Source organism: Dendrobates tinctorius, unplaced genomic scaffold (assembly GCF_039654945.1).
Source record: "Dendrobates tinctorius isolate UK_male_01 unplaced genomic scaffold, ASM3965494v1 ptg000070l, whole genome shotgun sequence".
Taxonomy (NCBI): domain Eukaryota; kingdom Metazoa; phylum Chordata; class Amphibia; order Anura; family Dendrobatidae; genus Dendrobates; species Dendrobates tinctorius.
The window spans coordinates 47,645,806-47,660,595 of NW_027361738.1; the positions used below are offsets into that span (position 1 = coordinate 47,645,806).

Below are 14,790 nucleotides of genomic sequence, written 5' to 3' on the forward strand. Positions count from 1 at the left end.
GGACCAAGATGTCCGGACTGACTGCGGGTCTCCTGACGCAAGCTCAATCATTCTGTGGGCATTTACCAGGATGGTTGACTGGAGGTCAGGAGCCCCGCAGCTAGTCTGGATTTTATGGTTATGCTCGGACCGTGTTTCATGGACGTCTAAATTCAAGCTTAAAACCCATATGTTTATACCCTAGAAGGGTGTCTGCTTTTGCAGGATTTTCATCTGTTTGCCATCATGGCGAGTCGCTCGCTCTAGAGGACCTGTTTTGTACTTCATTACATAGACAACCCATTCAATTGAATGAGCACCATGTGATGCTTAAAGGGATTGTACCAAGTTTTAAAGTTATTACCTATTCACAGAATAGATGGCATGTGACTGTTGGGACCCCCTCTGGTGCAGAGGAGTGGGCTCAGCAGAACCCCATCTGAATGGGGCGTCGGTCAGGCATCTGCACCTCCCATCCATCTATTCACTATGAAATAGCCAGAAATGGTGGAGTGCTGTATTCCCATAGAGAATAAATAGTCCATTCTTGGGATAGGAATGAGCAGAATTTCACTTTAGTAGATTCAATCAAATTTGGCTGGGAAATTCGATTTGCAGCAAATAAATTCGGATGCAAGTCGCATCCACCTACAAAAGGGGCTAAACAACAAAAAAAAAAAAGCTTGTAGACATAAGGCCTTCTCCACACTTCTCCTGCTGATGGTCCTCTTTCGTCTACCTTCTTTTTCTGGACCTCCAGCGCCGCTGTTATTCACTAGGCCCAATGCACGTCATCATCATTGATGTCAACCGTGTTCGGCCTAATGAAAAATGGCAGCGCTGGTGTCCCAGAAAAAGTAGAGTGAAGAGAAAAGACAGCAGAGCTGATAAGAGGACCAGCAGTGGCGGGAGAGGTGTGGAGACAGCAGATGTGGTGAGTAGAAGATTTTTTTTATTTTTATTCCCTTTCCAGCCCTGAGATTCAAGCAATCTGGCGGCGTGCTACCTGACGTTTAGTTGGAATTTGGGCAAAACCGAATGGTGATAATGTTGGATTCTAGCTAATGTGAATTTGTCTAGAAATTGAATTGGTTGCAAATCGATATGCTCGTCCTTCTTGGGGGTCTCGGCTATCAGCAGATAATTACTTACATTATTTTACTGTGAGTGGGTGATACTTTCAAATCTTGGTACAAAGCCTTGAGTTTCAGAGTTTTACAACAAGTAGGGTTTGTCCAAAGTGGAGGACTCCCCCCACCCCAGTATTAACATTACTAAATGGAAATTGATCACAGTGAAGAAGAGACATAGTGCCAAAAAATTTCTCGTGTATAAAAATCATTTGACTCCTGAGCTTGTTTTTTTCCCTCCTTTTTTTAGTATTTATAGGGGTTGTCTGATTTCCATCTAACTTACCAGTAAATTCTCAGTAAATAAAGGATAAAATAGAAATGTCAATGATTGTCTTGAACTCCTTGACATTTTTAGGCATCATTTCGGTGCCCCTGTAGTGATGGTGCTTGACAATTCATATCGGATTGCTGGAAGGGTTGACCCCCTGTGATCATCTCAACATTTGATCACCTTTTTGTGAGTTTTGTGAAACATTAATATTTATTTTTTATCCTAGACCATTTTTTTTTTAAATAACAGCCTAATCTTCATGGTGGGTGTAAGTGCATGGTCAGACTGATCTGCCGATGTACCTACCAATCTGTACCTCTTTGTTACCTGCATTTTCAGACGACCTCATAAGGATCACTGCACACTTTGCCTAAAACGCAAACTCTTTATGTTCTCTTGTGCTTGGTATAGCGATCCCATTATTTCTCTAACAAGGCACGCCAGTATCGGCAGCTGCAGAGCGCGGAGCTGGGAAATATGGGGTGGAGACTCCTGGGTAAAGTCTGTTTCTCTGTGTGCATGTGTGAAAGCGATTGCTTGACACTCAATAGGGGTCAGCAACCTGCAGCCACATTGACGCCCCTTGCCGGTAAACTCAGGGTAGTGCTGATTGAGCTCGTTCATTCCTGGGTGGTCGTAGATTGCTTACCCCTGCTATGGCGACTTGAAATCTAATCTTCAGAGGCATCATATCTATCAACTGTCTTCTTCTAAAGTCGATAGTCTGCACAAGGATCTGACTTACGGTGTGAATACTGTTGGTTGTTATTGGGGTCAGGTGAAATATCTGACAGGACCCCACAGGATTACCATATCTTCTGGTAGGTCAGCATTGAACGAACACATTATGTAGGCTCGACTACTCACAGGAGGTCCTGTCCTGAGCAGAAGAAGAGGATACCTGATTACTCCAACCTGGGCAGCTGCCTGCAATTCTTTTCTTTCTCCGGCATGCTGAAGACTTCGAGACTCTTTTGCCGCTGCACCGTAATGCTCTTTCTACAAAGCATGTTCTGCATAATGAAAGGTGTATATGGTTTGCTTTAACGAAGGTGAGGCTGGCCATACACATTAGATGGCTTATATGTGTTATGTATTGGTAGGGAGGATAAGCTGATTCCAGAAACAAAAGGATTGGGCATGTCAAATCCATATACCTGATCATCTCTCACCCAACACCTAACCGTAGAAGTGTGGTGACAGCATCCAGTAAAGATCATTGTCTTTTTTTTGTATCATCACAAAATACAAAAAAATGGAAAGCTTGTAATGTTTCGACCATTACATGTGGCTGGGAGGTTGTCGAGCTTTCACGGTAGTGAATCACGCACATATTTATACTCCAGTTCCCCAATTGCAATGCTTCTGCTTAATCAGCCAATCGTTATAGTTATGTGTCAATCCATAGACATACATATTGGTGTCCATCGTCTGTAAATTGAGGTAAGTGCATGTCGCAGACAGTGTTGCCAGTTTGACTTCTCACTTTTTCTGGACAACTTATTAAAATAATCAAACCATTTTTTTATGGTCATATTAGAAAACCATAAGAAATCATTATGATAAGTGATACAGGTCTACAGCCCATAATTCTGATATGAAGAAATCCCCTGCCAAAAATACTCTATTGGCACTCGAGCATGCCCGGATAACACCTTATCCGAGCACGTTCGCTCATCACTAATAGTTATATCAGGCACCTCTGGCTGTTATGACCTGCTGAAAACAGCCAGAGGGGCTCTACTAAGTACTAAAAATGCTGGTCATAAAGTGATTCAATTATTCTGAGTCCGTAAAAGTGGCCTATTGTGCAGAAGTTGGAGAAACCACTTGTTATATTAGTTGTATTGAGATATTTTAAATTGTTCTTGTTATTTTGGTTCTAAATTTTCCTAATAAACCTAATTTTCAACAAGGGTTAAATAATTAATTTTGATTGCAATTGTATATGTGGTCAGAGAATGCTTTCAAAATACTAAATTACATGGTCGCCTATCGATCCTACCCTCCAGCCCTGGCAGTATGTTAGTAAATCAGTGGATACTACGGTGACCCTTTGGTTGCCCGCTGTGGCCACTAATTGGCTGAAATGCCAGAGAAGGAGAGGAGACCGTCTGGGCACCCAGCCAGCCGTATGGCGGAGCAGCGGGGGGATGATAGGTGAGTATGTGCTATTTTTAAAGCCTAGTCGTTCCATATATAAAATGCAAATAGCAGTGGAAACCCTCTTTACTGTAATACCATACATGTAACCAGAGCGCGGTATTAATATTCTGATCTCCTCTGGCTGATGGATGGTCTTGGGAGCGTGGTTATGGCATTGACCCTTGAGCAGTATCTGGATCCTGCCGTCTTCTCCATGGGGTCCTGGTAATAGAACGCTGCTCAGAAGTGAAGTGCTTTACATTCAGCCGTCCCGATGTGTTACGGTTGGAGCAGGAGCTGCCGTAGAAGGATGTAATGGACTATATAATTATACGGCTATGCTGGTTAGCTGATGCCACATTCCGCCACAGTAATCTCCCCGGTATAATACAAGGCCTAGAATTGATTGAATAGAATTTAAAGAATTTTTCTGTTACTTTTTTTCCTTTTTATACTTGACCGTTTTAATTGAACACTTCTTTCCCCGGAGCGCTGCCTGCAGAAAGCCTATGTGTCGTGTATGCTGCCATAGTTTAGCCCCAATACTTGACACTTTCTAGAGGAAAAATGCATTTCCTATTCTTTTCCCATAAAACCAATCCCTCGTCTAGTGGATAATTAGGAATCGCCCTCCTTTCTGAGCTCCAGTCACCCTGACACCAGCGCTGCCCTATCCTGTAGTTTTCTCCAGACTTCAGTTTCCTAAGCAGCCATAGTGTCTGCTGCAAGGCTATCAATCGATAACCTGCTAGGTCTCTTCCCATTTATTCTTTTTATTTCCATTCCCTTGTTCTGTTATAGAAAAAGAAAAGTGAAAATTACAGCAGTAGCGGAACGTGTACGCCACGGAAAGGCGTGGTGCCTGATAGACTTCCTTAACTATAACCGGGTACAACAGGTTGTATTATGTCCAACATTTTACAGAAGTAAATGGAGCAGGATGTCGGTCGTTTTTTGGCGGACTCGGCATCGGGTAAGATTCCTCTAGCACAGTTGTGAACAGGCCCTTATCAGGGTTTCCCAGAATAAAAATTCTCCTGTATTAATATGGGAATAAGATGCGATTTGCTGGTAGTGCGTCCGATGGGACCCCCAGTAATCCCAAGAACAATTCTCTGGATCTCGATCATCTCACTTTGCAGAGTCCTGCCTTGAATGCAGCGGAGGGGCACTTGCTCAAGAAAAAAGCTTGGAAAAGGCCCAGTACAGCAATCGCTGAATGCAGCGGAGGTCGAGCGTGCGCCCCTCTGCTCTGTTTAAGACAGAGCTCTGCAGAGTCTGGTTCTTGGGGTCCCAGCTGTTTGGACCCCCAGTGATCAGTAAGTACTCCCCTATTGCAGCCAAGCCTTAAGCCGGTTGCACACATCATAGATTTCAGACGAATGCTTCCCATACAGATGCCGCACTGGTGTGCATGTCCTCCGAAAGGGGAGAAGGGCATTGACTGCTGACAGACTGGTTTCTAATCGGCTTATCTTCCCTGAAAGCAAATTGATAATGGATTGAAATTCAGATGGCTTGATTTTTTTTTTTCTTATTTTATTGGCAGTCCCCCTAGCACATTAGATTATTGGCTGCCCCAGACTAAGGGCTTGGATGAACCTCCATATTTAAACAACTGGTATATTGCCAATTGTAGTCTATAAGATTAATGTTTTGTGTAGGATCTGGGCACTTTTTGTGTTACATGGCTTCATCAGACCATTAAATATGGCGCTTTGTGATATTATAAAGAACATGGCGGCACCCAATGTGCCAGTCATGAGAAATCCAGTGTACAAGCCATCAACAAATCAGAGTGTAAACTCACAATATTGGGGGGGGAGGCGCCTATATGGGTATACCACTACTTACGGTATGTAAAAACTCGTTGACATTTTCCCTTTAAACATAGACATGGATCTTTAAATCATCTCCTTGTCATTTGCTGACTTTGCCTATTCGCTATACAAGAATACAGAATTTCATAAAAATACTTCCTGCAACCTCCAAAGAGAGAAGTCTTCTTGCGATTTGTGAAAAACTAAGAACATGTGCATGCACATAAGTTTTCCTAAAGTTTACATATTTCATATGGTGGTGGTATATTCTCACCCTTGGCGAGAATGAAAGGCAAGTATCATTCAGATCTGCAGCCTCCTCAATCTTTCCCTGGACAGTGGTTCTCTGACCACTACACCTGGGACCGCCTGTAAAAGAACTGGATCCAAGCTATATCCCCTTAATGTTCACCATTGTGATCAAGAAATGCCGAAAATGATGCGGGTCAGAGCGCACCTTCACTCTGTCGGGATTTGACACATACGCCCAAATCCCGATTTTGCAGGGAGGTTTGGACGTAAGCCCCGAATCGAGCTAAGACATAAAAAAAAAACTTGCACAGATGCTGAATACCATAGTATGAGAGTGGCTTTCCCCCGAAAGGGTGCAGAATTTATCTCAAAGTTCGGACACTCTGCCGTTGGTCTTCTACGCCCCCAAATAATATAGTAAATCATTAATAGTTAAACGGCGCATAAATAAAATCTAAACAATTATTAGTTTTCAAGGACTTGGTTCCATCTGAGTCCAAACACGGCAAGACGTCTGGTTTCTGTGGTACATCTTATCTACAAAACAATGTCTTGCATAACATTCCAAGGTTGTCTGCAGGCCGAGCTGGTTTCTTTAGGTGAAGTTATCAGAGCAGTATTTTATAAAGCAGGTAGGTAGCAAGTCACCGTATGTAACTTATTGGAAAAATTATAATTCTAATAGCTGCATTAATTTATCAAAATAAAAAAATCCTTATCTTTTACATATAATGTCCAGTTGGACTTTACATACAATATTAGGCACCAACATAAATTTGAATTCCATTAGATGCTCGTAGAATTTGGATTGCTCCAAGATCTCATTCCTGCTCTGAGTTCCACTTGTCAAATAAAACTCCTGCAGAACGTGGACCCTTATAGATGGTCGGTGCCCTGCTGCTGGGGACGGTGGGATTCCTCTGCTAGGGATGGGGGATTCCTCTGCTGCGGCTGGCGTGGGATTCCTCTGCTGCGGCTGGCGTGGGATTCCCCTGCTGCGGCTGGCGTGGGATTCCCCTGCTGCGGCTGGCGTGGGATTCCCCTGCTGCGGCTGGCGTGGGATTCCTCTGCTGCGGCTGGCGTGGGATTCCTCTGCTGCGGCTGGCGTGGGATTCCTCTGCTGCGGCTGGCGTGGGATTCCTCTGCTGCGGCTGGCGTGGGATTCCCCTGCTGCGGTTGACGTGGGATTCCCCTGCTGCGGCTGGCGTGGGATTCCCCTGCTGCGGCTGGCGTGGGATTCCTCTTCTGCGGCTGGAGTGGGATTCCTCTTCTGCGGCTGGAGTGGGATTCCTCTGCTGCGGCTGGCGTGGGATTCCTCTGCTGCGGCTGGTGTGGGATTCCTCTGCTGCGGCTGGCGTGGGATTCCTCTGCTGCGGCTGGCGTGGGATTCCTCTGCTGCGGCTGGCGTGGGATTCCACTGCTGCGGCTGGCGTGGGATTCCACTGCTGCGGCTGGCGTGGGATTCCACTGCTGCGGCTGGCGTGGGATTCCTCTACTGCGGCTGGCGTGGGATTCCTCTGCTGCGACTGCCGTGTTATTCCTCTGCTGGGGCTGGCGTGTTATTCCTTTGCCGGGGCTGGCGCGGGACTCCTCTGCTTTTTATTTTGCATCACTAGTAATACTGTTGTGTTGATGGTAGCTTATAATACAAGGTAAATTGATCTGTTTTTTAACCTTTAATAAAAAAATTCTCCACCATTTCTGCCCACATGCTTGAATGGATGAGTTGTTGTTTTTTTTTTTTTTTTTTTTTTTTTTTGTAAACTAGATCTGGGAAAGTCTTAGTAGGGATCACATTTCACAGGACTTTAGCTCATAATCAGCTTTGTGACCCCCGTAATGTAATGACATAGGGACCAAAATTTGCTGAAACCTTGCTGCTATCAGTGTTTTGGCACAGATAATATGTAGCTGTGCAGTTGAGAGGTATGATGGCCATTCCATCCAGTTTACTTGAGTGAGCTCGATCTACAATTTACCATTGAAGGCACTGGCATACTTGTTTTTAACCCATTATTTTCACTAACTGTGGGAATGCTGTGCGTGAATTATGTGGACATTAACCCCGATCTGATAATTTAACAGCTTTGCTCTGGATTGCGGATTATACGTGTTCCTTCCTGCAGTGTCCTCAATCTGATATCTCCATATTTTTTTTTTTTTGAAGGTCTTCGTCATTAGTTGTTGTTTCGGTAATTGACCCTTTTAGTAAAGCTGGGTAATACGCTTTGGCTGGCAGGTGGTTATCTAGAGTGATCTCAACAGGGAGAAACAAAAATTGTGAAAATAGCTATTTTTCAAAGCTTTTTACACCAGTTTTCTCGTGTAATAGCTTTGAGGAATCAGAGCCTACATCTCTTTTGAGATCAAAGAATCTGGCATGTTGAAATTCATATTGTCCAATTCTATTTTTATTTATTTTTTTCCCCTGATGTCAGCTGTCGAGGGAAAATCGAGACCTCATCATATTGTACATATCAGATGGTCATTTGGCACCGATGTAGAGTTGATAACTTCTTGATTATTTTTCAAGTTGTCCAGAGGAAAAAAAAAACCCAGCCAATGTTCACGGGGCAGTGAATTAAGTGGAGGTGTGAATGCTCCACCTTCACTCCATTCAGTCTGGGCTTTGCTTGGCTCCTAGGGTTCCCAACAGTTGGACCCCAGGGTACACTTAGTTATTCCCCATCTGTAGTTGGATAACTTACAGTTGTGCTCAAAAATTCTGCCAAGGTATGTAAACTTTTGAACACAACTGTATATTCTTTCGCAACTCCTTTAAGCATAGGTGGTGCCAGAGTGAAACGACACACCCAGAGGACTTACTCATTTAGTAGCGGGAAGTAGGTTCCAACCCGCTAAATCGGTTTATATATGTGGATTGTTGAATGAGCCTCAATTTTCTATGAGACTATACCTCCATTACAAAGCTCTAATTTTTTTTTTTTTACCTTAATTCTTTAGGAATTCATGACACACAGAGGTACGGTATGAGTCCATGGGTCTGTGCGACGAAGATCTATAATACAACCTTGTGCATGATTCCTAGCTTTATCTCTAAGACACTTATGATTTCCTGCAGTGCACTGCAGTCTGATAATCAAAAACAAAATTAATATTGTTTCCGGCCATTTTATATGGATTAAACACAATATAGGTACAAATCTGTGATTATATGTCTGTGGCATCTGCAGGGCACCGTTGCGATCCACTGTGTGAGAAATCGTCCATGTCGTTGTCACTTTCTGCAATATTAGTTGCCGCTATGCAGGTGTGAACAGGGCTGTGTCCTGAAATTTAGTAGGCGGATTCATCTTATTGTTATTAAGGTCCTAATGTATTTTGAATCAATTAGTAAACAAACCTTTTGAAAGGTGCGGGACATCCTGATACCCTTGCAGGGCTATAATTAGTGTCATGACCCAAAGCAGTTGTACTAAAGGGACATTCGGCAGTCAAGTTCCCTCTGAAGAGAGAGACATCTGGCCGCTGCAAATGTCATCTTTTCTACAACCTGTTCTTCAGACTCTGCTCCTGCTGTCATGTTGAAGGTCACTCCTTAGTCTTATATATACAAACATGAAGTCTTGGCTGCTGTAATTCCTTTCCGATGGGGGGAATCAAGGCCAGAAACACTGTAAGATGGCACCTCGTTATAGGGTCAGTGAAATGGGTGTCGTATTGCCAAAGATGTCTGACTCTCTACTTCTGACTTGTGGTCAATATTGTTAGGGCTGGCGGAACGCACCAAATTATAAAATAGTAGTAGGTGCGTTTGCAGCCCAGGGTCCACCGTGCAGAGGTGGTACACTGCTGCTAGATAATGGCGGAAGAATTAAGCGGTGTGAAAGCAGTCACACGTGGGTTACGTCACCCAATGTGAACAAGAGCGAACTCTGTTAATTCACAGAGCCGCATGACCGCTGAACGCAGATGCCGGAGCCTGTTTAGCTCACAGAGCCCGGCCAAAAGAGCGCACAGTGTACGGCCACAGAAGTCTACCCTAAGGACACAGGGTTAGAGTCCCTCTAGGCCCACTGAGTTCGCGGCGTCGCTGCTGCGAGCGCCGCTATAGACGCTGGCTATGTAGTGTGGAGCACGTGCACTGAGGCGTGCCGAGTCCCTGGTGAGGACTAATGCCTGACTCCAACTCTGACCTACCTACGCCCAAGCCTGGGCACTAGCAGGCACAACACATGCGTACCAAGGGTAGGGGTTTCTTAATGAGGCATTCACCAGAGACATTCATACGTGCATACATCACTCACTCCTCATAGTCTGAAAATACAGTCTGATCCTAGCGCATGGCCGAGCGGCCATGCGAGCCTTTTATAGCCGCGAGCGTCCGGGACCTTCCTGGCTTCTCAGATGGGCCAGTCCGAACAGGAGCAGGACCTGAGCACGTGACCTTCGATCTCCAATGGGAGATCACTCCACGGGCATGCTCAGTGGTCCGACATGGGGACTTAGTCCCTAGAGAATCTCGCTGCTGAGCAGCATGCATTGCCATTGCTGTGCCAGAGGTGGCAGCAGCAAGCAAACCCACGGAGCTGGTCTGGGCAGAGCGCCGGGACTGACGAGTTTGCTGAGCAACCGCCTCTGCGGCTGGAGAGGAATGGGAGACCGCCGGAAGCAAGGCTCGGGATTCCCACTGTGCAGTGAAAGGAACCCGACGCCTAACAAATATGAGACCAGATAGTCACCTGCTCAGAATGTGGCTCCCAACACGTGTCTGGACTTGCATTGAGCTGTCCTTCTTTTCTTCCAATAACAGCGTACAGACAGACATATTGGCTCCGATTCATTAAAGCTTCCATTTTGTACAAGTCTTAATGATGGGCGTGCAGGAATAAGATAAACCAGATTCATTAAGAAACAAACCACTTAATTCGGCTCATCTTATCAGTGTCCTGCACCTCTCAGTAATGTTAGTTCAGGCGGGTACCGGAGTAAAGGCCCTTTTACATTTAGCGATGCACCAGCGATACGACCCGGTCAGGATCGCTGGTGCATCGCTAAATGATCGCTAGTGAGCTGTCAGACAGGCAGACCTTACAGCGATGCAGCAGCGACGCAGCGCACGATACTCACCTTTCACACACAGTGATCCTGATGTCCTCCCGCCCGCCTCCACGCGTCGCTCGTCTCACAGCAGGAAGCTGACGACGAGAAATGGAGCCGCCCGATCTCGCGCGATCAGCAATGGAGAGCTGGGGAGCCGGTCGGAGGTAAGTATCACACATAGCGATATCGCTATAACGTCACAAAATCAGTGACGTTTTAGCGATATTGCTAGCGATATCGCTATGAGTAAAACCCCCTTAAGATTTCTGCCCTAAGACTTGCCACCACAATGAACTTGATGAGCTGGCGTAGCCATGCTCCAGCCCGTCTTGTCTGTCTTCTGCCATTTTGGTGGAGCTACTTGAAACTGCCTTGAAAACGCCAAGTCTTAAAATTTTTGCTGTAATCCAGCTAGCTTAAAAATGTTCTAACTACTTAATGTTTTATGATCGTTTCCTGTCGAAAGCACTGATGTCTCAGTCACATTATATTTTATGGAGCTATTACATGTACAGCTTTTTTTTTTTTTGCTCTATTTTTCCAACAGAACTTGCCTTTTATAGAGAGGATTCATGATAATGACCCAGTACACTGTGAAAAGCTAGGCATGCAGAACGTGTAGGGATGAAAAATGGACCAGGTTATGGATGAAAAAAATTGTTCAATTTTTTTGTAGGCACACATATGACAGCCAAGCTTATGCCTCCCAAATTCAGTACCCCATGGAGCATACATCACTTTTTTTTCCTTTTAGTTCATTTGAAATAGGACCGAAATAATGACCACAAAGCTCCGTGTGAATTCAGTGGCGTACAGAGATATAGCTGGACCCTACAAAAAGTTGTGGATGCCATACTGTGTCTCGGTGTAACTCAACAGGTGTTTGTAGCAGCACCATGGCCGTGTGTTTGAGGACAAACGTCAGTAATTTCTGTAGATACTGAGTAAAAAATGCCGGGAATCATCTTTGTTATGCCATAGGATGTTTTTAGAACAATTTGGAGGAATGTGTAGGACAGGTAGCGGGTGGATGTCACACATCAGCAGAACATGAAAACCACTCACCTAATAATGTTATAGGTTCTCTCATGTCATCCAGACAGTTCTGACCTATGGACGCCATGAGATCTAGAAAGGTGTTGTGTAGAATCTAGTTCCAGAATGATTCAAGACTTGTATGTTGGGAGCTCCGTGGATCAGATTTGCTCCCAGTACTTCCCACAGATGCTGGAGCAGATTGAGGTCTGGAGAATTTAGAAGCCAATTATTGAAAAAATAAAACCTCCTCCCTTGTAACCATATGCTTTCCAGCTGTCTCTTAGAATACCTTCAATGCTTATAAAAAATGGGCTTCCTCCAAACATATCTCTTCTTCAAATGCAATAAGGACAATTTGGAAGCGTCCCCATATTCACCGGTTTGCGGGAGAGTCTGAGGTGCCCATGAAGATCCATTCGGATTCACAATGTGGACACCGGACTCTTCTGCACTTGGGGAGTTTGGTGACCTTAGCAAATTTGTTTTTGTTGTGTTTTCATTATTGTAAACCAATTCTTTGTAAAACATTGGAAGATATTCTGTATGATGCTTATTGACGAATTTAGATGCCATGACTTCATCTTGAAGTCATGCGCTCCGCCACAATTCATCTGACCAGGTACCTTTCGTTGCTGTATGGTCCAGTTCTGATGCTCACGTGAGCAATGTGGCTGCTTTTGGCACCCCATGTGTGTGTCCTGACACCTTTCTGTCATTGTCCTCATTAGCTTTTTTATTTTAGCAATTTGCATTACCGCAGCTTATCTGTGGAATCGGAGCACATGAGAGAGCATTCACTCCTCAACACTTCTTAGAATCCTATGACCCTGCTGAAACTTCCTTGGACCACTTTTGGTAGGTACTATCCACTGCCTGAGGGAGCACTTAACAAACAGTGTAGATTTTGGAGATGATCTGACTTTGTCACCCAGCCTTTGCCTTTTGGCACTTGCCGTTGCTCCTTGCACAGGTTTATTTTTCTGGCTTCCATGGATAATCGATGGTGTTCATTTTTGCTTTTCAGTAGTTTTTATTTTGGTTCACTGAGAATTGGGAAAGTTTCTAACTAATGTTAAGTCCCAAATGCTTTATAACACCTGTCAATGAATTCAGTGAGAATCTAGGATCTAATGTATGGTAATGTATGGGGAACTGCATCTGATAGCCTTTATTTTTCACTCAACATCTTGAAGACTTGAAAGTATTAAAGAACTGAGGCATTTGTGAATGGAAATATATACACTGTGACATTCAACTAGTCTAAGACTTAGAAGTAGAAAACTGTATGAAACTTTACAGGCATAGCTTGTGGAAAAACATGTGGAGCTTAGAGGAACACTATAGGGAGACTGATACTAGGTTGATCCTTAGACGGTAGTTCCTATACTGTGGTATGTGCGCACATTGAGTATTTACTTGCAGACATTTCTGCAAGGTTTCTGCATCTCTTAGCGGCAAAAATACAAGTTTTTGTGTACGTTTTTGTACAGAAATGAATGTTTTTTTTTAGCTAACTAATGATGTTCCTGGTTCAATACCTTCTTTTTTCATTCTGGTGCAGTGGCATCAGGGTAATGGGATTAGGGCTTGGGTAGACACCCACATTACTAAACTGGTAAGTAAAGAGTTAAATACACACTCTTGCACTCACTGTCACCAACCTGTGTAGAAGCGTTAACAGAATGAACCTACATAGGCCGTAACCAAACAGCAGCTGGCAGAAATCAGCGTACACCGCTATACCTGCTAATTTTTACAAAAAATTTTAAAAAAGAAGAAATAAATTTTACATGGGCTCCCGCATTACTTTAATAACAGCAGAAAGAAAGCTGAGGGCTCATAATATTTTGGGAAGGAGCCAATAGCCACAAAGGTTCCCAGGCTATTAATATCAGCTCACAGCTGTTTGCCCTTACTGGCTAGTTGACAGGGTGCCCCAGAAAAAATTGACGTAGAGTCCCCCTATAAAATCTAACCAGCAAAGGCTAAGCAGACTGCTGCGGGCTGGTATTAATAGCATAGGAAAGGGCCATGGATATTTGCACTTTCCCAGACTAAAACCATCAGCTCTCAGCTGCCCCAGAAATTGCGCATCCATAAGACACGCCAATTCTGGCACTTGGCCTCACACTTTCCACTTGTCCTGGTGCCGTGGCAAGTGGGGAGATAGATGCGGGGTTTTGGTTTCATCTTTGTATTGTCAGGTGACATCAAGCCCAGAAGTTGGTAATGGAGAGGCGTCTTTAGGACGCCTGCATTACTAACACCATAGTTATATTATAAAAAAAACACACACTCATTATAAAGTCCTTTATTAGGAATAATGAAAGACTCCTTAAATGAATCTGAATAAAACCATACTCGCGTCATCGCCCAATCCACTGAAGGCATGGTCTCTTGTAACAGAATTAACATAATAAGCAATAATATTCCTCATCTGTCAGCCGAGAAGATAATCCATAATGTCCTACTATGATCCTGATGACTTAAGAGAGCAGTCATTCCTGCAGTGTATAGCTCTGAGGTGTGGTGAGAACGTTCTCATGCAGTGGTGGTGCCATAAGTGAGATCACTGGAGCTCATCAGATGATGAACTCATGTGACCTCTCTCACGGCAGCTCAGCGCTATATACTGCGGGAGCAATGACACTTCTGCCAGTGTTTATCCGGCGGCCAGTTAAAGCAGTCACATCTCCCATACAAGTGAGATTGCCGTGGGACACTCTGGATTATGTGGACTACGGTAGATATGAGTACATGGTTGTTTATTCTTTATATTCTTACAGGGGACAAGGGCATCGGGGATTTGGTGTTAGGCGAGTAAAATGTGTGTGTTTTTATGTGAATATGTATTTAATTATTTTAAGTGGGTTTTTTTAACTTTGAGCACAGGCCCTGGCTGACAAGAGACTACTTCTGCCATCAGCAACACCTGCTATCACCGTTATTGGTGACAGCAGACATAGCCTGATGGGAGTAGTAGTCTCTCATCATCCGACGCCTGCTGACCTGCGCTATCCTTTTTACCATGGGTCACAGTATCTGCAGGGTTATGCTGACATGTAACAGCGTGACCCCCGCAACTCTC

The 14,790-nt window shown here is 44.3% G+C and overlaps 1 protein-coding gene across 3 annotated transcripts in view; it reads left to right on the forward strand.

The window, feature by feature from the left end:
- The window catches only part of WDR37 (WD repeat domain 37), a 199,328-nt gene that overhangs the window by 105,638 nt on the left and 78,900 nt on the right, over positions 1–14,790 (forward strand). The window lies entirely within an intron of this gene.